The sequence below is a fragment of the Aethalodelphis obliquidens genome, unplaced genomic scaffold (genome assembly GCF_003676395.1).
Source record: "Aethalodelphis obliquidens isolate GAN/ISIS:26980383/991018 unplaced genomic scaffold, ASM367639v1 scaffold46, whole genome shotgun sequence".
Lineage (NCBI taxonomy): Eukaryota > Metazoa > Chordata > Mammalia > Artiodactyla > Delphinidae > Aethalodelphis > Aethalodelphis obliquidens.
Window position 1 is genome coordinate 11,494,078 of NW_020837990.1, and position 25,620 is coordinate 11,519,697.

At 41.7% G+C, this 25,620-nt stretch overlaps 1 long non-coding RNA gene across 1 annotated transcript; it reads right to left on the reverse strand.

The window, feature by feature from the left end:
• Nucleotides 1–2,110: 2,110 nt before the first annotated feature.
• On the reverse strand, nt 2,111–22,738 carry LOC113607004 (uncharacterized). Its single transcript, XR_003427777.1, has 3 exons — nt 22,617–22,738; nt 4,110–4,194; nt 2,111–2,708 (listed from the first exon to the last, which is right to left on the reverse strand). It is a non-coding gene; the product is annotated as an uncharacterized LOC113607004 (long non-coding RNA).
• Between the last annotated feature and the right edge of the window lie 2,882 nt (nt 22,739–25,620).

Genomic DNA, 25,620 nt, shown 5'->3' on the forward strand with positions numbered 1-25,620 from the left:
ACAGGGCAAAGGTGGACCAAGGCTGTGTTGAGTGGTGCCCCTTTGCCATCCCCCATTGTCACCCTCCCCCTCCCTCCCCCTAACCCAACAGAATATGTGTTAAAAAAAATTGCATTTCAATGCATATGAAAAATACATAGGGCTTCCCTGGTGGCGCAGTGGTTGAGAGTCCGCCTGCCGATGCAGGGGACACGGGTTCGTGCCCCGGTCTGGGAAGATCCCACATGCCACGGAGCGGCTGGGCCCGTGAGCCATGGCCGCTGAGCCTGCGCGTCCGGAGCCTGTGCTCCGCAACGGGAGAGGCCACAAAAGTGAGAGGCCCGCGTACCGCAAAAAACAAAAACAAAAAACATAAATATGTCAGATACACTTTCTCCTTTTTTAAATGCTTATTAATTTATTCAACAAATATTTACTGAGTTTACTGAATGCCAGAATCTGTATTAGACCTGGGATACAAGAGGGAGACAGACATCAAAACAAGTCTTTGCCATGAGTGTTAAAATAGATGCCAGGCAGTGAAGTGTGATCTTTGGAATCAGACAGATGTGGGTGTGAAGGCCAGCACTCCAGGGCACCAGTCCCCAGGCTCCCAGTCCTGTCCCACTGGCCATTTTCTTTTTGTGTTTTGTTGCTGGTTCCTCACTGTCTTCCCCACCCTTAAGCAGAGAAGGGGTCCCAGGCTGCAGCCTTCTCTTTTCCAGCTATACACACTCCTCAGGTAATCTCTGAGGGCTTCAGATATTATCTCTATGTTATGACTCTCACTTGTTCCTTGAGGTTTGAGAAATTGATTTCTCATGCCCTGACCTGTTCTCAAAACTCCAGACTCATATATCCAACTGCCTACTTGCCATCCCCCTTCGTCTCCTTGTCTGCTGGAGATCTCACACTCGAACGGCTCCCAAAGTGACCCCCGTCTTTCCTGATGAAGCCCGCCCCTCCCACTCTTCCCATCTCAGCTGATGGCAGCGGCACCCTTTTAATTGCTCAGGCCAGGACCCTTGGAGTCATCCTTGACTCCGGCCCTCCCCCACACCCCACATCCAGTCCATCAGCAAATCCTTTTAGCTCTGCCTCCAAGACCTATGCGTCACTGTTACGACCCTAGCCTGAGGCTTCACTGTCTCTCTCCCAGATTATTATAATAACTTTGTAACTGGGCTCTCTGCTTCTGGCTCTGCCTGCCCACTTAATTCTCAGTAAGTGTCCAGACTTATCCTTTTAAGACCTAGACAGACAACATCACTGCTCTGCTCCAATCCCTCCAATGGCTTCCCATCGATCTGAGGAAATGACCCAGGGCCCTCACTCCTGCACCTACCCTCTCGCCATGCTGCATGCACATTGCCTTCCTGCCTTGTCCTTGAACATGCTGCGTAGGGTCTTCTCCTGCCGTAGGGTCTTCTCTTCCCCCAGGTATCTTCAGGGCTCTCGCCCTCACTGTCTTCTAGTCTCCGCTAAATGTCAGTGAGGTCCTCCCCTCACCACCCTCTAAAATAGCACCCCACTCCCACGTACTCTCTGTAAACTTAACTTGCCTTGTTTTGCTTCACAGCACTGTCCCCTATGGCACAGGTAGACTGCGTTTCTTATTTGTTTATTGCCTTTTTTCCCTTGCTAGCATCCACTCCATAGATCAGATTCTTCTTGTGTGACCCAAGACTGTATTCCCAGAGCCTAGAAGAGTGCCACCACGCAGTCGGAGTTCAATAGAGGTCTGTTGAATAGATGAACAAGTAAAATAACTTTTATTTAATAATAATGGAGAAGAATCTAAGATGCCAGGTGCCTGCCCAGCCCAGGGTCCACTTCTGAGCAAAGGAGCCACAAGCAGTTCCTTCCACATGGTTTGCCATGTTCTGGATCATGTGACCCTGTGACCCTGGCCACTGCTGATTGAACCAGAGATCTGCAATGCTGGCCTCTCCCCACTGCAGCCCTGCCTCTCCCCACCTCCCTTCTCCCTGTTCCCCAGACAGCTGACACATTTGAACTAAAATGATGCTGCTCAATAGAAATATCACGGGAGCCATATATGTAATTTTAAATTATCTAGTAACCAATGTTTTTAAAATGGAACAAGAGACAAGTGACATTAATTGTAATAATATATTTTATTTTACCCAATATATCTAAAATATTATCATTTAAACAAATAAGCAATATACAAAATATTAATAAGGTACTTTACATTCTTTTGTACTGTCTTCAAAATCAAGTTTGTATTATACACTTAACGAGAGATCTCACTTCACACTTGCCATGTTTTCAAGCATTCAGTGGCCACATGTGGCTAGTGGCTCCCATGTTAGACAGTGAGGTTCTAAGAGGGTCACATTTCATGGTCAGGATCAATGTTTGTCTTCTTCACTTCTGCTTCCTTTCTTCCAACTAGTTGGTTCCATAAGTGGGTCTAGCTTCTCAGATGATACTGGATGTTTCCCACCTGGCAGGGCTCATGCCCTTGAGTCAGGCCTGGCTTCCCTCCTCCATCTTCCATTCCAGACTCTCCACCTGAGAAGACTGTTTGGACAGACTCAGGGGGAAGAAGCTGGAAGCCTCGCTGAACATCCTCAGCTTCAGCCACATTTTCCAAGGCAATTTTTACCATCGTGTGGTAGACAAGGTAATGCTTAATACAAATAGTGCTTTGTTTTCCATTTGGCTCTTTTCCTTTCTGATATCTTCCCTTAGCAAGGGAACTCCTGAGTAGAGAAGGAATGAATGGTAGGATTCAGACACCAAAATCCCATCTGCAAGACCAAACAGTTTTCTGACTCATAACATGACATGACTTGGCAGGAAGATAATGACAAAAGAAGGTTCCATCCTGCACGACGATTTAACTGGCCCAAGGGGGTCCTCTGAGATAAGCTGTAGGGAAGACAGGAGCGGAGAAACTTCAGATGGAAAGAAGAAAGCAGTATCCATGGGATTTGAAGTTATGAGTGAAGAGCAGCCCTGAGGGGTAGAGAAGCTGAGTACAGGGAGGGAGGTTTATCATGCTCTTTGAAGAATACGCTGTTAAAAGAAAGCAGAAGCTGACCCACGTGGAAAGGAGAGACTGCTGGAGTGGCTGTTTCTTCTGATCAACATTCCTGGTCTGCAGGAAGTCTGCCTGCAGTGTTTTCTGTGGTCCCCCACCTGCCCCTGTGTCCTGCAACACATCACCAGCATCTGGGGCATCCCAAATGCACCTCTATTCTTTATTACCCAGAAAGGCTCACTCCTCCTTTTCCTCACAAATGGCTAAGGCTCTGTTGATTGGACAAAATTGTTTCTGGCTCCTGTATTCCTTGACCTTATTCTATCCCAGAGCTCCTCAGCTATTCAGAGAAACAGCATTCCAGAGACCCATTTTCTCTTTGCCTTCAGAAATATCTGGACATGCCTGAATGCCAGGGGTGGACACTTAAATTCAGGCTGGGAACTCCCCCCCCACATACTGGTAAGTGGAGGGATGGGTATGGGAGCAGAAAACCCAGCTCTGGCTCTGGCCTGGTGAGATGGCACCATGCTGTCTACCTCATCGCCCAGCAGGGCCCTGGACCAGGCTACTCAGACTCCACTACCACCACTAGTGCCCTTTATAGTCAATGACTTAGCAACACTTGCCTCCTTTCTTTGCAGACCTCATTATGGAACACTTGTTAAGCAGTTGTTATTTAAAGTTCTCTGCTGTGTGTTATAACGGGGCGGGGGGGGCGGGTAGGTTAGCTTATGTGAATGTGGTGCTTTGCCCTCTGGGAGCTTGAAATCTTATTTCGAAGAGAAAATAAGAAAATTTTACCTGGGAAAGATGAGATGATATCATTCCCCATGGTTTAGACTTTGGTCTCTGAGAGCCTCTGTTGCCTGTATTAATGTTCTGGCTAACACCATACTTGCTGCCAATTGGAGTATACTCTGTATTGCCAACACTTTCCTTGTGGATAATCTGTGCTAAGCCACCCTTTAAAGTTTTCTTCTCTATTATTGCCTCCTCTCCTTAATTAATTCCTTTGTTTCACGTCCATGCAATATTACCAACATGTTTCACTTTATTCCTAAATGCAGCCTGTAATCCAACAAGAGATGGAAAAAAAGAAAACAAAACACCTAATTACCTTTAAACAGTTTGTCAGTTAGTTCTTCAGCACTTGCAGCACTCTTCTACCTCGTTTTTTGTCACCGTCACCCCAGCACTCATCTCTGACAAAGAAAACAAAAGGGAATGAATAGAACGATCTCAACAAGAAGACAGCCTCTCTGGTTTATACACGGCTGGAGTGAGAGAGATGCTGTCTGCGCTCCATGCCAGAGGCAAAGGGAATGAGGAAGAACTGAGCAGTGCTGACGGAGGTATGCCACGAAGAGGGACCTAGACATTGACCTACCCCAAGCTGAATATTCACAAGTTGATTTTGTTTTTAGATATTTTTCAAATGAAGATACAAAATTCTAAAAAATCAAAAATCAAAACTACTCTTACGATTCTATTTTGGATTTTCATGCTTCAGTTTCTACCTTCACCCCACATCACTATCACTAATGAATGGATGTAATATGCTCTTAAAACAGTGTTCCTCTTTATTTGCAGTGAAGGACCCTTACCGGAGAGCAAGTTATATGCCAGGAAATATCCTAGTTTCTCAAAGTGCATTGTGAAAGTCTTTTAAAAAATCTATACCCAATTCATTTTAGTGCTTTTTATTGTTAAAAAAATTACTGTCCACCTCTCAGTTATTTTTGGAGAACATAGGGAGTGACAGGAATTCTGAAATCAGGGAACAATAGCCATGCTGCTAAAGACTCAATCTGGTGGCCAATACAACAATCACGATAATAATAATAATGGCTCTATCAATTAGGAATTGTGTTCAGCTGCTACAAACAGAGACCAGACCACAATGCCTTGAATACACATGGGTTTACTCGTGTAAAAGAAATGTGGAGGCTGGTATGGTGCCTCCCTCATTATCAAGACACAGAAGACTTTTATCTTTCTACTTAGCCATGTTTTTTTTTTTTTTAAATATTTATTTATTTGTTTGTGCTGGGTCTTAGTTGCAGCAGGTGAGCTCCTTAGTTGCGGCTCTCTGTCTACTTAGTTGCGGCACGTGGGCTCCTTTCTACTCAGCCATCTTTCTTTCATGGCTTCCATTTTTAAGATTCCAGCGCATTTATTGGTGTCCCAGCCATCATGTCCATATTTCAGACAGGAAGGATAAAGAAGGAGGAAAGGGGGAAAAGGCACATGCTAGCTGTACATCCCATCTTTGAGGGGCTGTTCCAAATCTATTGCTTTATTTCTTTCCCCCACAAAATCATTTTGCATCCCATCAACCTTATATAAAGATTTACATTTCTAGTATATTCATCTTAACCCAGAAGTTTCCTGTAGAGACTCATGTTGTCTTTGCCATTATTGGTTGCCCAATAATATCCAATCTCCTTCTCCTCTTGGAGGATTCCCCTCCTCGTCATTGTGTGTCCTCTTATCAGGAACAGGGCCCTGCTTCCCACTACAAAACCCAAAGGAACAATATCCTTCCCTCCCTGCCTTTTGATAATTGTGAAAACATGGGACCCACCCAGTCAGTCATGACAATCAGACACTCCTATTCAGTAGCTTCAGTCTTAGAGAAATGACACATGAAGAAGGAATGAAGAGAACTGCATCACAAAGGCGGCAGCAGCATCTAGCAGTGGAGTCCAGTGGTGGCACAAAGTGTCCAGCAGCAAGAGTGGAAGTGCTCTGGCCAGACAAGTCCTGCTAAAAGTAGTTGTTGAGCTTCCTATTCTTCGTCCTCCAGTGCTGCTTAGTTCCTGTCTGTCTGCCATACCTGATCCTCTAGCCACTTGATGGTTCTGGGCTCCCTTTGTCTTTTCAATATATCCTATTTTGCTTAAGAGAGCCAGAGCTGGTTTAGTTTACATGCAACCAAAAGCACCCAAACTGATAGAATTAAGGATACAGGCACTATTATTCTAGTCCATGCACTTTGGTTACCAGAAATAGAAGCCCACAAAACATACCTCAGGTATGGATGCAAGGCCTAAAATCACAGACACAGAGACTGAGGCACTGTGGGAGAAGATACTGGGAAATTGCTAGGAACAAAAGCTGACCCTCAGAGGCCACATGGACGCTCAACTCTTTCAGTCTTTTTGCATAAAATCTCTTTTCCTCTGCTTTATTGGTCAGCTTCCTTTGCTTACTCACCGTTTCTTTATCTCCATAATTTTACTTCCTCTTTCTGGATTCTTACATGGAATCTATATGACCTTTTTACAGATATGCTATGATTGAAGCATTTCAGTTTCAAGCTCCATATCTCTATCTAAAATCTTGACAGAAGAACTGATGAGGGATTAGATAGGGATATACCCCAGTCAAATCAGCTATAATAGGGAAATGGGGCTCATGACTGGGTATATGCCTTCAGTGGGGGCTCCCAGATTAGGTCTGTGAGCAGGGAAGGCAGTAGAACCTTTCAAATACAGGGATGCATTGTGATGTGATGTACATGACGTTGTGCTATGCTGTGATATGAAGGCCTAGGTATGGCACAATTTTTGCAAGGCATACCTGAGATGCTCAATCAATTAAATATTTTGAGTACCCACCATGTTCAAGGTACAGGACTAGAAGCTGAGGAGATTATAAAGAAGATAATATGTGCCTTCCCTCAAGGACTTCACAACACACACACACACAAAATGTTAAGGAATTAATTAATATATACCTGGTTAACTGTTAAACTTGTATTACCCACAATGTGGTGGAGGACTTCAAAAAAAAGGTCATATTGAGCTTTGGTGATAAGGGTAGCCTATATAGAGATGTTACCTTGAGGGAAGAGATGGAGTTTATTGATAAGAGAGAAGATTATTGATAAGAAGAAAAAAGGTGAAGTTGATTGATAAGAGGTCAGTGATAATGAATGGTAGAAGTGGGGTAGAAGTGTGAACATCTGAATGGGCTGAAAGACAAAATTTGAAGCAGTGAGACCCAGAAAATGAAAATCATCCATTTTAAAATTTTACCTGGTACAATCACAGTACTAAAGTAACCTGTAGGTTTATCAATGTATACAAGGGAAAAAGGGAAAGACATGTGAATTTAAATTTGAGAAGGGAAGATGGGAGACTTAAGGTTCTGATAATGGCAAACTATATCATTAGAACCAAATATGATACTGAAAATCTGAGGAATATACGAGAACATCTGCTTGAAGCATCAGAGAACTAAACAAACAAACAAATAAACAAACAAAAAATTAGGGTAAAATTACTGCTCCAGGATTTGGGGGGAATGATGGAACCCCTGGGAGATGAACTGTCATTTAGGGTTGCTTTTCAAAACCCTTGGGATGTTTGCTAAGTCCAGAGGGGGTGACCTATAAGCTGATAAATGCCTCTAACTGTCTTGTGGGGTCAAAAGAAAGAGGTTACTAGTCCAGAGGTCAGCACAGGAAAAGTCCTGATGAATTCTCTGGGGTTGAGACTCAAAAGAATACAGAACTTCCTAGGGACTTCAAATAATTTCAGAACCTAAAATTGAGCTGAGATGATCTCAAATTGTTAGTACTCTCAAGTACCTAGCAGAAACAAAAATAAATCTTCTTTGGAAAGAGATAACATTTTCAACCTCAAAGTATTCCTACAAGCAATTTTGCAAAACAATACCCAGCATACAGTCAAAAATAACCAGCCACATGAGGAAAAAAGACTACATGGACAACATTAGCAAGAGGACCAAGCAATAAAATCAGGCCCGCAGGGGCTACAGATATTAGTTTTATCACACTTAAACTGCTAAATAATTGTGCTTCTTATGTTCAAGAATATAAAAGAGAAGATCAAAACTTTTGGCCAAGAACTAGGAACTTTAAGATGGAATTTCTGGAACAAAATACTATAATAATTGAACGTTACAATCCAACCCAACTGAAAGTTAAACAGCATATTAGCAAAGATGAAAGGATAATTCATGAAGAAAATTTCCAGAAAGGAACAGGAAACAAAGGAATGAAAAATACAAAGGAAAGAATAAGAGATAGAGGAGATATAATGAGAAGGTCTAACATGAATTTAATTAAAGTCCCAAGAGGAGAAGAGATGGAAAACAGGATAGAAGCAAAAGTTGAAAAGACAGTGGCTAAGAATTTTCAAAACTGATGAAAGACATCAAAATCATGGGTTTAAGAATTCGCATTAAGGATAAATTCACAACTAGGCACAACATTCATAAACTTCTGAAAATTAAACACACATAAAAATATCTTAATACCAGCCAGAGAAAATATCAGGTTACTTCCAAAGGGCCCCTTACTCAATATCTAAAGAATATCTACAAATCAATTAAAATTAAAAAGACAAATAACCCAATAGAATAAAGGACAAGAAATTAGAACAAGCACTTCACAAAATAGGATATCCAAAGGTCATAAACTTACAAAAACATTCTTGACTTCATTAATAACAAGAAAATATAAATTAAAATTATAATGATATTCCATAGCACACTCACTAAAATGGTTTTTAAGTAGATAATATAAAGTGTTGATGAAGACGTGGAGCAAAGGGAACTCTCATACGCTTATGGTACAACTTTCAAAAACTGAAGTTTAACAAACCTATGCTCTATGACTCAGTAATTTCAGGCATAAGCACCAAGAAACACATATAAGAAAATTCATGGCAGCACTATTTGTAAGAGCCCCAAACTGGAAACTACATAAATGCCTATGGATAGCAGGATGGATAAAGACTGCAGTATATTCACACAAAAAAAGCAATATACAGCTTTATTGAAAAAAAACAAAAAACTTTACTAAAAATAAACTCACTGCAGCTACATGCAATAAAATGAATGAATCTCAATGTTGAGCAAAACAGTCAGACACAAAACAATGCATAATTTAGCATATAAATTTCAAAAAGTGTGCAAAACTAGTGTTTAGGAATGTATGAATAGTAGTAAAGTAATGATTTCCATAAAAGTCAAGGGATTAGTACCTTTGGGGACAAAGAAAGGTAATGATTATGGGGTACTTCTGAGGTGCTAGGCACCTTTTTTTTTTTTTTTTTTGCAGTATGCGGGCCTCTCACTGTTGTGGCCTCTCCCGTTGCAGGGCACAGGCTCCAGACGCACAGGCTCAGCAGCCATGGCTCACAGGCCCAGCCGCTCCACGGCATGTGGGATCTTCCCAGACTGGGGCACGAACCCGTGTCCCCTGCATCGGCAGGCAGACTCTCAACACTGCGCCACCAGGGAAGCCCTAGGCACCTTTTTTAACTCAAGTGTTGTTTTACATGTGTTCATTTTGTGATAAATAATTCATCTGGACACTTTTGTTCACTTTTCTATGTTAAATTTCACAGTGAAAAAATAAAAGTTTTAAAGAAAAGAAATAGGGTCAGGCTTTCTTATAACTGTTATATATGGCATACTTACTGTGTGTCAGGTACTCCGTTAAGCATTTTACATAAACTACTTCATATAATCATCCTAATGAGCCAGAGAAGCACATTTTATCTCTGCCCCTCTCCCCATTTACTGAGGCTTAATTTCCTTAACTGAAAGATGAGAATAATATTATCCCACCTCAAGAGGTTATTGTAGGAACTGAATGAGATATATGCAAAAAGCCTAAGTGTCTGACACATAGGAAGTTCTATTTAAGGTTTAGCTATTACTTAATTAGCGTACTGAGACTCAATGAAATCAAGGAGCTTGCACAAGTCCACACAGATAATGAGAGAGAAGCTAGAATTTGAGCCAATGTCAGTGTCACAGCTGGTGCCCTTTCCTCTTCACCAGGGTAGTGCATCCCTCTGTGTGTTTTATGTCAGACACCAAAGCCATTCAGTTGTAGAACTGGGGAGCTGAGACTCCAGCTGTCCTCAGCCTGCCCCTTCCTCTGGGAGAGCAGTGGGATTTGTTCTCTATGTGAACTGACATCACTTATTCACCTTCATTTTTTTAAGGAGTGCAGGTTGTCTCATTTCATATCCCAAGCTAACTTAGTAAAGGAAATGCTTTTTCAGAGATGATGAGCTCTGTAATTGTGCCTTCCATGAGAGGAGGATCACAGCCAGTCGTGAGACTCCTCTGCAGCCCTTCCAAGCAATACTTGTGGGCTCAGAACCACTATAATGGCATCAAGCACCTGAAGATGGACAGTCTGACAGAACCCAGGGCTGGTTGCTTAGCAGATGCCAGAGGATTGAGTTGCTGGAACTCAGAGAAGTGATTGGTGGAATGGAGATGGGGAGAGAAAGCAGGGCAGGTGCACAAGGGGAAAAAATATTTCTCTTCATCTCAGTTTTCTCCTTTCTTTCTTCCTTTATGTCTATTTTTGCCATCTCCCATTTGAAAGAAATTATGTTCTTTTTTTAAATAAATTTATTTATTAGTTTTGGCTGCATTGGGTCTTCGCTGCTGCACGTGGCCCTTTCTAGTTGTGGCGAGCAGGGGCCACTCCTCGCCATGGTGTGCGGGGCTCTCATCGCAATGGTCCCTCTTGCTGCAGAGCTTGGGTTCCAGAGCGCAGTTTCAGCAGTTGTGGCACACGGGCCGAGTTGCTCTGCTGCATGTGGGATCCTCCCGGACCAGGGCTCGAACCTGTGTCCCCTGCCTTGTCAGGCAGGCTCCCAACCACTGCACCACCAGGGAAGCCCGGAAATTATGTTCTTGAAGCTGGTCATGGTTGTCTTTCCTTCTCTCTCCCACTTACTCTTAACCTAATCCCACTTGTTAAACCAGCCAAGATCCTATAATATTTTACAGTTTACAAAGAGTTTTCACATGTATGATTTCTCATAAAAACTGTGTTGGAGACTTCATGTTTAAGTTCTGCCATGTAAAAAGCTTGGAATTCATCACTCACCTTTACCACAAGAAAACGCTGAACAAATGGAAAATCAATGTCTTTTCTTGGACCCATCTGAGGAACACACTTCTGTAATTCCATTGGGCATTATCTTTAGACTCGTAACCCTGTAAATATGATGGGGAAGCGAAAAGCAAAACAAACACACAAAACATTGGTTTCTATCTGACACCTGCTGTCTATTCATAGGATTCATATCTGATCAGAATTAATGTGGCAGATGGAGCCAAATGAATAGTGACTGTTACCTTCCTGGAATTATTTCAGGTTATTCTGTATCTTCAACCATATATCAGGAAGAATAAAATGGGAAACACACATACAGGGTGTAATCACTTATGAAAAAAGATAACTTAGAGAAGTCATGACTATAGATCTAGCAGACCCAAAGCACCAGGCTCAGACTTTGATGAATTCTATGAAACATTTAAGAAAGAAATAACACCAATTTCCCACAATCTTTTCCAGAAAATGGAAGCAGAGGGAACACTTCCTAACTTATTCTATTAGGTTAGCATTCTCCTAACGCTAAAACCAGTTAAAGACACTACAAGAAAGGAGAATTACAGCCAATGCCTCTGATGAACATAGCCACAAAAATCCTCAACAAAATATTAGCAAATCAAATCCAACAATTTATAAAAAAGAATTACACATCACAACCAAGTGAGATTTATTTCATGTATGCAAGGCTGGTTCAGCATTCAAAAATCAACCAATGTAACCCACCATATTAGCAAGCTGAAGGAAAAAAATCATATGATCACAACAATTAATGCGGAAAAGCATTTGACAAAATCCAACACCCAATCATGAAAACTCTCTCAGCAAACTAGAAATTAAGAGGAACTTCCTCAACTTCATAAAGAGCACCTATAAAAACGTACAGCTACCTAGAGTTAATGGCAAAAGACTGAACACTTTCCCTCTAAAGTTAATAACAAGTGAAGGATGTCCTCTCTCAGCACTCCTGTTCAACATCATACTGGAAGTCTTAGCTAATACAATAAGATAAGAAAAGGAAACAAAAAGTATACAGATGTGAAAGAAAGAAAACTGTCTTTATTCACAGATAACATGATAGTCTATGTAGAAAATCCAAAAATCTACAAAACAAAAAGTCTGGAATTAACAACAAGTACAGCAAGGTCTCAGGACACAAGTTCAATATGCAAGAGTCAGATGCTTTCCCATACACTGGCAACGAACAATTGGAATTTGAAGTTTTAAAAAATACCATTTACAACAGCACTTAGGTACAAATCTAATGAAATAGGCATAGGATCTGTATGTGGAAAAATACAAAACATTGATGAAATAAATCAAAGAAGATCTAAATAAATGGAGAGATATTCCACGCTGATGAATTAAAAGACTCAGTATCGGTAAGATTTTGTAACAGGGGAGAACAAAATCTGACTCTGTGTTGGATCTGTTTCTTTTACTTTGACATTTGCTTTCCACTGCTTTTATTCTGCCTATAGCTATAGGCATACATAATGGCCTGCCGCGGGAACCCTGCCCCTCTGCCTGAATGTTAACTAAAGTGTCTTTGTTCAGCTCACAGGGAAACACCCTGACCCTGCCCACCTGTGAATGGCTACAGAAAAGAAGAAATTAACACATCCCCTCCCTGAGGCTGGCCAGAACCAGGAGATATTTTGTGAGGTTTATGGCCTTTTTACTTTACTTCCTCACCTCCTCCCCTTCTCTGTTCTATAAAAGAAACTAGCATCCAGACCCTGACAAAATGGTGCTCTAGGACACTAGTCTGCCATCTTCTCAGACGTCCGGCTTTCTGAATAAAGTCACTATTCCTTGCCTCAACATGTTGTCTCCTGACTATTGGCCTGTTGTACAGCAAACAGACTGAGCTTGGATTTTGTAACAATTTCAGTCCTTTCCAGCTTGATCTCTAGATTCAGTGTAATCCCAATCAAAATCCCAGCAAACTTTTGTAAATAGTAACAAACTGTTTGTAAAGTTTATGTGGTGCTGTGGACTGAATTGTGTCCCCCTCAAAATTCATATGTTGAAGTCTCAACCCCCAATGTGACTCTATTTGGAGATAGGGCTTTTGTGAAAGTAATTAAGGTTAAAAAAGGTCATCAGAGTAGGGCCCTGGTCTGACAGGATTAGTGTCCTTATAAGAAGAGACACCAGATCTTGCTCTCTTCTACCATACGAGAACACAGTAAGAAGGAGGCAGTCTACAAACCAAGAAGAGAGCCCACACTAGAACCCAGCCATGCTGACACACTGATCTCAGACTTCCAGCATCCAGAACTTGGGAAAATTAATTTCTGTTGTTTAAGCCACCCAGTCTGTGGCGTTTTATTATGGCAGCCCAAGCGGACTAATTCCTATGGAAAAGCAAAAAACCTAGAGTATCCAAAACAATCCTGAAGAAGAACAACAAAGTTGGAAGACTCACACTGCCTGATTTTAAGACTTACTACAAATCTACAGTAATCAACACAGCTTGGTATTGATGAAAGAACAGAACATAGATCAGTGGAACAGAAGCAAGAGCCCAGAGTAGACCCTCACAAATATAGTCAACTGGTTTTTGACAAAGGTGCAAAGGAATTTGATGGAGAAAGAAGTCTTTTCAATATAATGCAAAATATGAACCTAGACACAGACCTTACACCTTACACAAAAATTAACTTGAAAAGAATCATAGAGCTAAATGTAAACTGTAAAACTATAAAACTTCTAAAAGAAAACATAGGAGAAAATCTACATAATATTGGGTTTGATGATGAGTTTTTAGATATGACATCAAAAGCACAATTTATGAAAGAAAAACAGTGATGCTGGACTCCATTAAAGAAAAAAACTTGTGCTCTAAAAAAAGACATTGTTAAGAGAATGGGAAAAAAAACCTCACAGACTCAGAGAAAATATTTGCAAAACATATATCACATAAATGACTTCTATCCGAAATATGCAAAGAACTCTTCAAATCCAACAATAAGTAAACAAACAATCCAATTAAAACTAAAGCAACAGCCTAAGTGGCCAAAGCTGGAACTAGTTAAGCAATAAAATAAGTCATGTAGTATTGGATTAGAACCTAAAGGGTAAAATAAATATCCATGAGTTCATACTGATATAAATAAATGGCGGAAAAGAAACAAAATCCTTAGCGCAGAAGAATCCCAAGTAATTTATGTAAATGCTCTGCCCTCAGGGAGATGTAACATAACCCCCCGCCCCTTAAGTGTGGTCTGTGCAGAGTAACTTCTTTCCAAAGTGTTTAGTATGGAAAGGGGTAAAGGGGTGTAAAGCAACTGATTTCTACAGGAGTAACATCAGCCAAGTGATCAAGGTCAACATCAACAATGATAAGCCATGGTGATAGTATGTATCCTGAGGTGATGTGATGAAAATGGTACTTTACCTATGTGGTCTTCCTCCCCAAACCCCATCAAGAGTATTCAAGAGTAAATACCAGACAAATCTCAGCTGAGAGACATTCTACAAAATACCTCATCCATACTCATCAAAACTGTCAAGGTCATCACAAACAAAGTCTGAGAAATTGTCACAGCCAAAATGAGACATGACAACTAAATGAAGTATAGAATCAGAAATATGAAGAACAGAAAAAAAAAGACTTTAGATAAAGACTAAAGAAATCTAAATCAAGTATGAATTATGGTTAATAATATTATACCAGTATTGGTTCATTAATTGTGACAAATGGATCATATAATGTAAGATATAGTAATAGGAAGAACTGGGTGCAGGATATCTGGGAACTGTGCTATCTTAGCAACTTTTCCACGAACCTAAATATATTCTAATATAAAAAGTATATTTAAAAAAAAAAACTGGGTTGTAGTTTTTATTATTTTCCCCATTTTAAGATCAGGAAACCAAGGCTCTGAAAAGTTGAATGACTCTTTCAAGGTCCCAGGGCTAGCAGGCTGGCCCAGGAAGCCAAGTCTGTTGGACCCTAGATTCTGGGGTTTTCTTTTCCCTTGGGCTATCAAAAGTTCAGTTTTCTTATGCAATCATGACAAAAATAAAAGGGCGAGGCAGGGGACTCAAAACGAAAGAAAATAAAGCAACGTTGCAGGTCATGTTAAAAGGTAGTGCACAGAATTTACAATAGCCACAATATGGAAGCAACCTAAGTGTCCATCGACAGATGAATGGATAAAGAAGATGTGGCACATATATACAATGGAATATTAGCCATAAAAAGAAACGAAACTGAGTTATTTGTACTGAGGTGGATGGGCCTAGAGTCTGTCATACAGAGTGAAGTAAGTCAGAAAGAGAAAAACAAATACCATATGCTAACACATATATATGGAATCTAAAAAAAATGGTTATGAAGAATCTAGGGGCAGGACAGGAATAAAGACTGAGACGTAGAGAATGGACTTGAGGACACGGGGAGGGGGAAGGGTAAGCTGGGACAAAGTGAGAGTGGCATGGACATATATACACTACCAAATGTAAAATAGCTAGCTAGTGGGAAGCAGCCGCATAGCACAGGGAGATTAGCTCGGTGCTTTGTGACCACCTAGAGGGGTGGGATAGAGAGGGTGGGAGGGAGATGCAGGAGGGAGGAGATATGGGGACATATGTATACATATAGCTGATTCACTTTGTTATACAGCAGAAACTAACACATCATTGTAAAGCAATTATACTCCAATAAAGATGTGAAAAAATAAAATTAAAAATTAGAAAAAAATTACAAAATAAAAAAGGTAGTGCACGGGTTTTGAAGGTTACCTAAAAATTCTCATTTCCAGGTGGTAACGTGGCGACCCGCGCTGTGAGCCTCTCCTGGGACAGGTGGCCGGTCGGCTCTACTAGGGGACCTCCACCAACACACACGCACACCCCGGCCGGGAGGCAGCCCTGCGACCCCGCCCTGCTCGCAGGCGACGACTCGCCTGCCCCGGCAGCAGACTCAGGGTTCCGGGCGCCCTCCCCGAGCGCCGCCGCCGCCGCCCACTCCCGGCCGGCCGAGACCTTGCCGGCAGTGCGCCGCGGCCTCAGCCTCCCGCGGGGCGCGGGGGCGCTGCCTTCGCCCGGCAGGCGGCTCCCTTTGTCCTCCCGGAGCAGCAGCGGCGCGCAGGCTGAGCTGCCTTAAATCTCTGCACCGCTGACAGCTCTGTAATTGCGTCTGCCCTCAGTAGCTTGTCAGAGCCCTTCTGGTTTGCCCATCTTTTTTCCTTTAAACTTAAAAAATGCTCCCTCCCTTGCTAGCTCGCTCTTTGGTGGTTATCCAGGGTGTCTGTGAATGAAAGCGTTTCATGATCTCATGCTGATGTACCAACTTCCCCGGGGACCTCCCGGGGCCTTAACCAGCTGGGTCTGAAAGCCGGGCTCCAGGACCCCATCTGCCACCGGCTTCCCCGGGGCCACGAGGATGCTCCCCCGCGACCGACCGGAGCCACCCACCGCCCAGGGCGGGACGGGACACGTTTGCTTGTGCCCAGGCTGCCACTGGGCTTTCCTTGAAAAGTTGAAGTAGGTTCGCCGGTTCCACTCACCTCCTCCCGCTGGGCTGACACCTGCCCTCATTTTCTTACTGCCTGAAAGACACCTTCCTGCCCTTCAAAGCCAAGTTCTCAGGTCACCTCTGGGCAGCCTTCAGCACCCTGGCATCCTCATGGCTTCCCTCCTCTGAACTCCCATTCCCTGGGTTCATTCCATGAACTTGTGTGTAACGCATGCTTCTCCCATGACCACCCAGCCGGCTTCTCTGGCTTGTTTCCCATCTGCCCCAAGTAAGGTCAGAGCCTTGAGTTTATTCCCAACCAGTACCTCTATGTGTGTGTGTGTGTGTGTGTGTGTGTGTGTGTGTGTGTGTGTGTGTGTGTGTGTGTTGGGGCACAGGGTGGGGGGAGCGAGGGGTGTTCCTAGCGCTGACTTCTGATATCTTCCATCTTCCTCCTGCTCTGGCTCATGGTGGTGATGTCTCCTCTTGCTGAAAATACCCCCCAAGGCCACCCCTAGTCTGTGAAGCTACCAAAGCCAGTTGTCCTTCCACATGTCCCTGGTCCAGCCTGTCGCCTCCCCCTGCAGGCCGGGGCCGCATGGAGGCAGGTCAGGATGGAGAGGACTGCACACCAGCTGGGGGAGGAGCTGCTCTTCCCCAGGTGGCTGTGGGTGGGAGTGGGGCGCCGAGACTCAGTGTCATGTGCTGGCAGAACACTGAAGGCCAAAGTCTAGGCCACGTCGATCCAAAGGACTAGGCGGAGACAAGAGACAAGGCCCGAGTGAAAGGGTGAGCAAAGCGTGTGGTGAAAACAGGCAGATTTAGAATGAGGCTATGAAGCATACGCTTTAGGGCCTTCTCACTTGCCCAGGGCCCCTTCCCAGGCTCTGCACCTGACTCTGTATTCCAAGTGTGACATTTTTTTCCGAAAGAGGGTCTAAAATTTTGTAAGCTTCAGGTCCCACAAAACCTGACTCTGTTCCAGGTAGAGAAAGTAGAAAGACTGGAGGTGCAGAATAGTGGAGAAGAGGACGGACTACAAACCAGCCAGTTCCAGATATGGAGCGAGGGTGCCCACAGCAGGGCATCAAGAACCAGTGAGTTCATTTAAAAAGCCTGGAGCAGAATAGACAGACCTAGACATATTTGAAAGCTGCCGGATCCATGGCCCGGGGCACTGCCATTTCTGTGCTCCAGAGGCCACTCCAAGCGAGGAAAATACTGATAACTCCCTTTTGGGCTGCCACGTGAGTCAGGGCTGGAGTTAGCCTATAGTCGCCATCACAGGAACTGGAAAAAGGCACTCCTTCCTCTGACATGTGCAGCCCTCACCAAGCTGCCTCTGGGAAGTGGAGCTCAGTCTGGATTTCAGCCCCTCTCACCCCCCAGCTGAGTAAACAGTAAACAACCTTGTGCAGTAAACAATCTACATAACCCTGCTGGGCAACCTAACTCAACATGGTTGAGTTAAGCACCCATGTCCCAGAGATTTTAGCCAATGAATTCTTCCAGTTCTTACTCCCTCACTAGTTCAGCCCCCTCACCCCCTCACGTGGAGCTCCAACATAAGCCCATGTGAGCTAAATCAGAGGACACCAGGATAAAGCACTGCTGATGGCAGCAGACAGACAGACAGCAGTTCAAATCCCAATTCTGCTATTCACTGCTTGGTTAGCCTGAGGCAAGTCCTTCATCTCCTCAAACCTCTGTTTTTATCTGTACAATGAGACCCATAATGTATTCCTCTAAGAGCTGTGGAGAGGATGAAAGGAGATAATACGGACATATCTAAGGTGTCCGGTCCGTAACAAGAACTCAATTAATAGCAGCTAATTGTTGAGTGATAGACACTTAAAATGATCCCCCACCTCCCGCCTAGGATGAAGCTGTCATACCTCCACTCTTGACTCAGGGAGTGTCCCCCAACCTCATCAGTGCCTCATACAAAGAGATTCCTAAGGGTTTGTTTAGCAGGTCCTCCAAAACTGTCTAGACAAACTGAGACACCTACAAAACAAGTCCTAGTTAGCTGCATGAGCATCTGTCTCACATGTTAGACTGTGTGTCCCTCAGTGACAGGAAATGGTCTTATTGATCTTTGTGTCACTGAGTGCACCTGATCATTAACAGCTGTTGCATTAAAGAACGACCATCAACTGCCTTCTCATGCGAGGTGGTCCTTCTGGGCTGCTTCGTATCTTCAGGTTCTGTCTGCAGTCAAAAGACAGTCCTTACAGAAAAGAGGCTACTACCTTAAGACCCCACAGTCATGCATGCTTTTATTTAAATAAACTTATCAGACTTAGATTCTTTATAGAGAACAAGTTTTAATGAAGGAAGAAGCCTGAAGAGTTTGAAGGTGGTTCTTAAATATTTAAAGATGCAGTGACTATATTACAGATTTTTGTAGAGGGAAGCCCTGCTAGAAGTGTCCGTGACTATTAGCTCTAATGACAATATCAACAGCTATTTTTTGATGCTTTCTATATGCCGACCACACAGTACTAAGTACTTTTATGTGCACTAACTTAGTCCTCCTAACCATCCTGTGAGGTGGATCCTATTATTTTATAGATGAGAAACTGAGCCACGGAAAGGTTAAGTAAGGTTAAGTGTGTCCAAGGTCACACACATTGCTGTGTGTGTGACCATAAATGGTGGAGCTGGAATGTGAATCCAGCAATGTGGAGCCAGAGACCTTGCTGATTCCTCCTTCACTCTGCCACCTCTAACTAGAGGTTCAGAGGTCAAAGCTGCTGGCAGATGTCTGACCCTCCTCTAAGTCAGGCTTGAGAAACATCTCATAACAAGGTCCCTCTGAAACTACAAGAAACAAGGTAAAAATTAGACAAGAGGAGGGAAATTATTAGTATTTGCAGATATTGTGATTGTATGTCTGGAAAACTGAAGAGAATCAACTAAAAAAGTACCCCAACAATAAGATTGAAATAACTTTATAAATTAATTTTTAAAAAATCAATAGCTTGGGTTTCCCTGGTGGTGCAGTGGTTGAGAGTCCGCCTGCCGATGCAGGGGACACAGGTTCGTGCCCTGGTCCAGGAAGATCCCACATGGGGATAGGCCCATGAGCCATGGCCGCTGAGCCTGCGGGTCCGGAGCCTGTGCTCCGCAACGGGAGAGGCCACAACAGTGAGAGGCCTGCATAACGCCAAAAAAAAAAAAAAAAAAAAATAGCTTTTCTAGAAACTACAGTCAACCAGAAGATTTAATGAAAGAAAAGATACCATTTAGAATTGTAATCCAAAGGAAAAAATTTCTAGTAAAAACTTAAGAAGCAATCTGTAAGATCCATATGAAGTAAACTTAAATAATCATCTAATGGAAAGTAAAAGGCTTAAATAAATAGAAAGGTGTTCCCTTTTCTTAAATAGAAAGATTCCTTACAAAGATATCCATCTTCTTGCTTTGATCTATTAATTTAACATGATCAATACCAAAAGAAAACAATTAGGGAAGGGGCAGAGGGAGGGGGGGACTCTAAAATTCATATCAAAAATAAAATGCGAGAAAAGCCACACTGTGAATGATAAAGAATAGTATGGGGGACGTATTAGCCATATCAGATATTAAAATATAAAGTCATTGTAATTAAAATAGTCTTACACTGGCTCAAAAATTAATAGCCAGATGAATGGAAGCAAATAGAAAAACCAGGAGTAAACCCAAACATATACAAAAATTTGGTTTATGTGGAGAGAGGTTTTCAATACAATAGGAAAAATATACATTATTCAATAAATGGTTTGGGATAACTGGCTGGGCCATCCATTTCTTCATGCCAAAATTAATTCCAGATGGATAAAATTTCTAAAGGTAAAAACTTAAACCATAAGAGAACTACATAATTTTGCAAATTATAAACCATAAGTGCAAATTACATAATTTTGTGTAAAGGACTTCTTTAAGCAAATCACTAAACCCAGAACACATAAAAAAAAGTGAATAAATCTGGCTATACAAAATTTAAAATGTCTTCATGACAAAAATATCATAAATCAAGTTGAAAGCAAGCAATAAAAAAAGTATTGCAAAAACATGACACAGAGTTAATTTTCATCACATACATAAAGAGTTTTAAAGATATCAATCGGAAAAAGCCAAAAACCCCAAAAGAAACAAATTTTTTTGAAAACATCATTACAGGGAAAAAAAATACAACTGGCTTTTTTTTTTTTTTCGCCTCCGGTACGCGGGCCTCTCACTGTTGTGGCCTCTCCTGTTGCGGAGCAGTGGCTCCGGACGCGCAGGCTCAGTGGCCATGGCTCACGGGCCCAGCCGCTTTGCGGCATGTGGGATCTTCCCGGACCGGGGCACGAACCTGTGTTCCCTGCATCGGCAGGCGGACTCTCAACCACTGCGCCACCAAGGAAGCCCCATAACTAGCTTTTAATCATGTGAAATATATATGTCACTTATATTAGAAGAAACGCAAATTGAAATCACAGTGAGATTTTGTTTGTTTGCCTATTAGATAAGCATAGAGCAATAGTTTGATAATGCATTGATTGGAGAAACAGGCACTCTAATGAATTATTGTTGGGAGTTCCAAACAGTACAACCTGTTAGGAGGGCAACTTGGCAGTATGTATCAAAATTTTAAATTCCACCTCTAAAAATGTAACTGATAGATAGGATACACAAGGCTGTTCACTGCAGTGCTATCTATAGTAGCAATAGAATGTCTAAATGTGCATCAGTGAGAAACTGATTGTGTAAATTCTGGTACAATGGACTATGAATATAGCCATTAAGAAGAACAGGCAAACCTATATGTATTATATATAACAATCTCCAAAATGTTTAGTGCAAAAGGCAAAATGCAGAACAGTCTGTATAATATTCTACAATTTGTGTTTTTTTAAAAAGTCAGTTATGTCAATACATACTTGTACATACAGTAAATACAAATTGGGTGGCAACCATTTGTAGGTTACAAAATCAATTTAGTGATTTGTAACGAGTGTTCTTTCATGCTTGCATGTTTCATTTTGGGTTTTTTAATGTTTTATTTAAATATTGATGAAATCATATTTGATATTCCTTATTATGTTTTTCTATATCATATATGGTAAAGGTAAAAATTGTTTTGTGCCACTTTGTTACAGTTATATAATTGTATAGTGGGTTATGATGGGAAGTATATGTCTTACTCCGGGTTATAGAGAAAAAATGTTTTAAATGCATTAGTATCAATTTTCTCTGGAAAGACAAGGAACCAATCAGTAAATAGTCTTTGGGGAGACTGACATTGGGGACTGTGGGGTCAGAAGTGGGAAGGAGAATGACTTTGCCTACATATCTTTTTACTATTTTTATTATGTATTCAGTCTCCTTTTAAAAAAAAAAGAGGATGAGATAAACACAAAAAGAAAAAAATTTTTTTTAATTATGTTTTTTGTAGTAAAGAAAATGCTTACTTACATTTCTTCTGAGTGCATGCCAGGAAAAATATAGAACTTTTGGACCTCACTGTTTTTACCCTATCTTTTGACCTACAGTTTTACCCCTGACTCCAGAGACATTTTTCTCCATGTTTACCAATACATATTATACATTTCACTCAGAATTATACCAACATTAATGTGCTTCCTTCCAGAGAGCAAGTCTTTTCAGTTACGGACTCCACTGAGTTGATTTAAATTCTGTTTTATATACTGCTACCCTCAAATCATTTCCATTTTCCCCTACCTGTTTCCTTTTAACAAAATTAATTTTTATCAGAATTATTTTCCATGTAACTTTTTAAACAAATATTGATCATTGATAAAGTTTATCCATATCAAATAATGATTAGTTATTATTTCTACCATTAGGAAGTTTCCTTTACCACCATTTTGAACAAGCCCCGTTTTCTTGAATCCAATTTTGTATATCTAAACTGTACCATGTGGATCCCTACCAATAAAGCATATGTAATTTTAGTTGCTGTCAGTTTTATTTTGTGTTGATTATTTCAACCACAGATATTCATTATGATTTGGCTAAATGTTTTATAGCTAATCCATGAGAAAACTGTAAGCATTCTTCCTAAGATATTCCAGGCTTACCCTGTGGGCCAAGACTGGTCTGTTAGATTTTGAAGCTCATTCTTTGATGTCCTTCTGAACACTTTGAAAGATGTTATACTATCTCTGCAACCCACTGAAAAAGCCAAAAACAAATTGCTCATCACACAATGGTATCAGCAACTCTCAAATTGATTGATGGTGTCAAAACTCATTGTGTGACACCTAACAAAGTACCTTTACTGTGGGGTCCAAAGAGTAGAGTCAAAACATCCTGAGCAGGCACTGTGCCAGGGGCTTGGGTTGTAAAGACGAAAAGACCAACTCCTTTCCTTCAAAATAATTTGTCTTATGGGCAGTTCAGATACCTAAGAAATAAAAATACCATAGTGAATTAAGGCTAATGGTGATGTGCTACAAATATCATAAACGAATTCTGTATGTTTGGGCCCCTGAGAACAGGAATGAATTTTTCACAGCGAGCTGATGGAGTTTGAAGCTCTGAGATCTGTCCAGCTGAGAGCTTTGCTCTGGTTAACAGGACGAGGTGTGCTGAGATGGGGGCAGGTAAATACAGAGAGTGGAGATGGAGTGAAGAGTTTAATGCCAGGATTCAGAGTCCTGTGTAGACAAATTTATGTTTCCTTCCATATATTTCCTCTCTGGCACATTTGTCTCTCTTCTTCTCCATCTTGGAACTTAAATCTGGAACCTGAGCTCCTAGAGATTCTGGACCCGACTTTCCTTACTGTCCCCTTCCATGCCCTTGTCCCACCCTTCCATCTAGGCTCAGGAGCAGAGCTCAGAGCACCATGTAACAGAGGCTCAGGGAGCTGACCTCCCAAGAGGAGGCCGGCCATCCACACTGCATCAGGACTGTAACCACCCTCATGAAAACCTGATTTAAATTCCACATTTTTCTTCCTTCCTCCAGGGCAGCTTTGGTTGGCTTGGCTCTTAAACTGTTTTTTAAATAATGAATTTATGCCCTTGGCAAATATTAATGCTAATCACAGCATTAATTCCAGGGTTTATTTAAATGCATAGTTTGGGGCTTTGGTCAAAATGTGCTTTTGTCTGCAAAGTTACTCTATTAATTTTCTTCATTGGACAGAATGTTTGACAAGATAGTAATTGTTTTAGCAGCCAGTTCTCTGCTCAAAAACAGTCAGACTGAAATGCCCACCACTGAGGCTCATAGATGCCAGGCCCCTACTTCTCCTCCTCAGAATTTCCCATTGGCTGCCTGTGGCCCACTCCCCATACAAATGAGGAAAGACTGGCCCAGCGACGGTGGGAGAGCTCTCAGTGAGCCTCCCCACCCATTCTCCCTCTTAGGCCTGACCCAAGTCCACTCTCCCCAGCAGTAAGGGAGCTACAGGGCCAGAGAAAGCCCACGCCTCAGGCACCCAGGGGTCGCAAACCCAGCATCCCCCCACAGGCCACACCTGAAGAGGGAAGGCTGAGGAAACAAACAAGGAGCTGATTGCAGGCAGGTATTAATGCTTTGGAACATAGTATTATTGGATTGATTTTAAATAGATGTTTCCCTTCTCTTTAGTAATGAACTGTCGCTCAAAAGGGAGCCGAAAGAAATCAAAAGAAGAAAAGAGAAGAAAAAAGAAACAAGAAAAACCACCTCCCCACCAAAGTCTTCCTAGGTTATTGTTCAAGAAGGATCTTTAAAATTCTGCTTCAAATTGCTGGGTCTCTGGCAGCGCAATTGTGATAAATTGATGAATGTCTATTTACACTGAAACAGAAAACATATGGATGGTTATTTAGAGGACAAATGCATTTTGACAGATCTCTAATTTCATTCCACTGATAGGATGTATTTTGTCAGACTCTTCATTTCATTTGCGACACAGTCGCTTTGGGTTTCCAGTCCCTTACCATGGTGGAAATGCATTTGTCAGGCCCTCCAGCACCAAGATGGGATTAAAATATTGCCATACAACTCTACTTAAAACCAAGAAAAATCGTAAACATCTCCCATTACCCACTCGCACAAGAAATATTACCAAGTAAATATCTTTGTGCACCCAACTGGGTAGCAGAGAGAATTATTCAAAAGTCTTCAGTATAGATTGTTGGCAGATACCAGCCACGCATGACATATTGAATTACGTAAGAGCATTAAAAAAAAAAAAAGGAGTTTAACTCCCTCAGTGCATGATGGAAGAAGGAGGCCCAAGGTTGTACTGGAAAAGTTCTATGCTTCCTTCATGTTTCAGCTCAGAAGCTACCTCCTCTAAGAAACATTTCCTGACTTGCCAAGCAGACTTAAGCTTTCCTCCATATGTTCTCATTGTCCTTATCCATACCTCCATTAGACCCTCTTATCACCCTGCATTTTAATTTATCTGGTAGAAAACTTGACTTTTCATTTTTGTAACCTCAGTGTATAGAGGTATTCAATAAGTGTTTGTTGAATGAAAAAATAAATGAATGATTATCTCTACTATAGCATTTATCACCTGAAATAACTAATTTACCTACCATTTTCCTCCACCAGATCATGAGTTCCGTAAGTACGAGGACTATCTTATTCATATCCATTTCCTCAGCTATGAGCACAGTGTCTGGCATGTAGCAGATACTCAATAAATGTGTTGACTGGGTAGATGGATGGAGAGATGGATGATTGTTTGAAGCCTCTGGGTATTTCTAAAAGTCACCAGCTACATATACACAGAAAACATTCTTTTTTCTCAGCACCTAGTCCTTGGATTTTGAACTTTGAACTTCATTTTTCCAAGGATAGGTAGCATCTATTTTTAAAATGTGTTTCCTGAATACTTTAGAAACAACTGGGGAGAGCTTAAAAGAAATTTAGAAAAGATAGCTTGCATGTCTTTTGTTAGAACCTATTAGATGTCTCCCGATATGCATTCTCCCATTCTTCCTTAGTGATGAAACCTCCAAATTTTAGCTCCCCACAAGATGCCTGGAATCATAACATTTTCCATTCTCCCTTGTAGATAGGTCTGATCATATGACTGAATTCTGCCAATGGGGTTTAAGTAGAAGGGTCATATGCAACTTCCTGGAAGTATCCTTAAAGAAAGGGAGGATTGGTCTTCATCCCTTCTTCCTTCCTTCTACTAAAATACAGATAAGATGGCTGGATCTCAGGCAACCATACTGAACCATGAGTTGAAAACCACATGCTGAGGACATGAGAGTAGGAAGATATCAGCCTAGGTTCCTGTGGCCTGCCCAAGGAGCCCTGGACTCT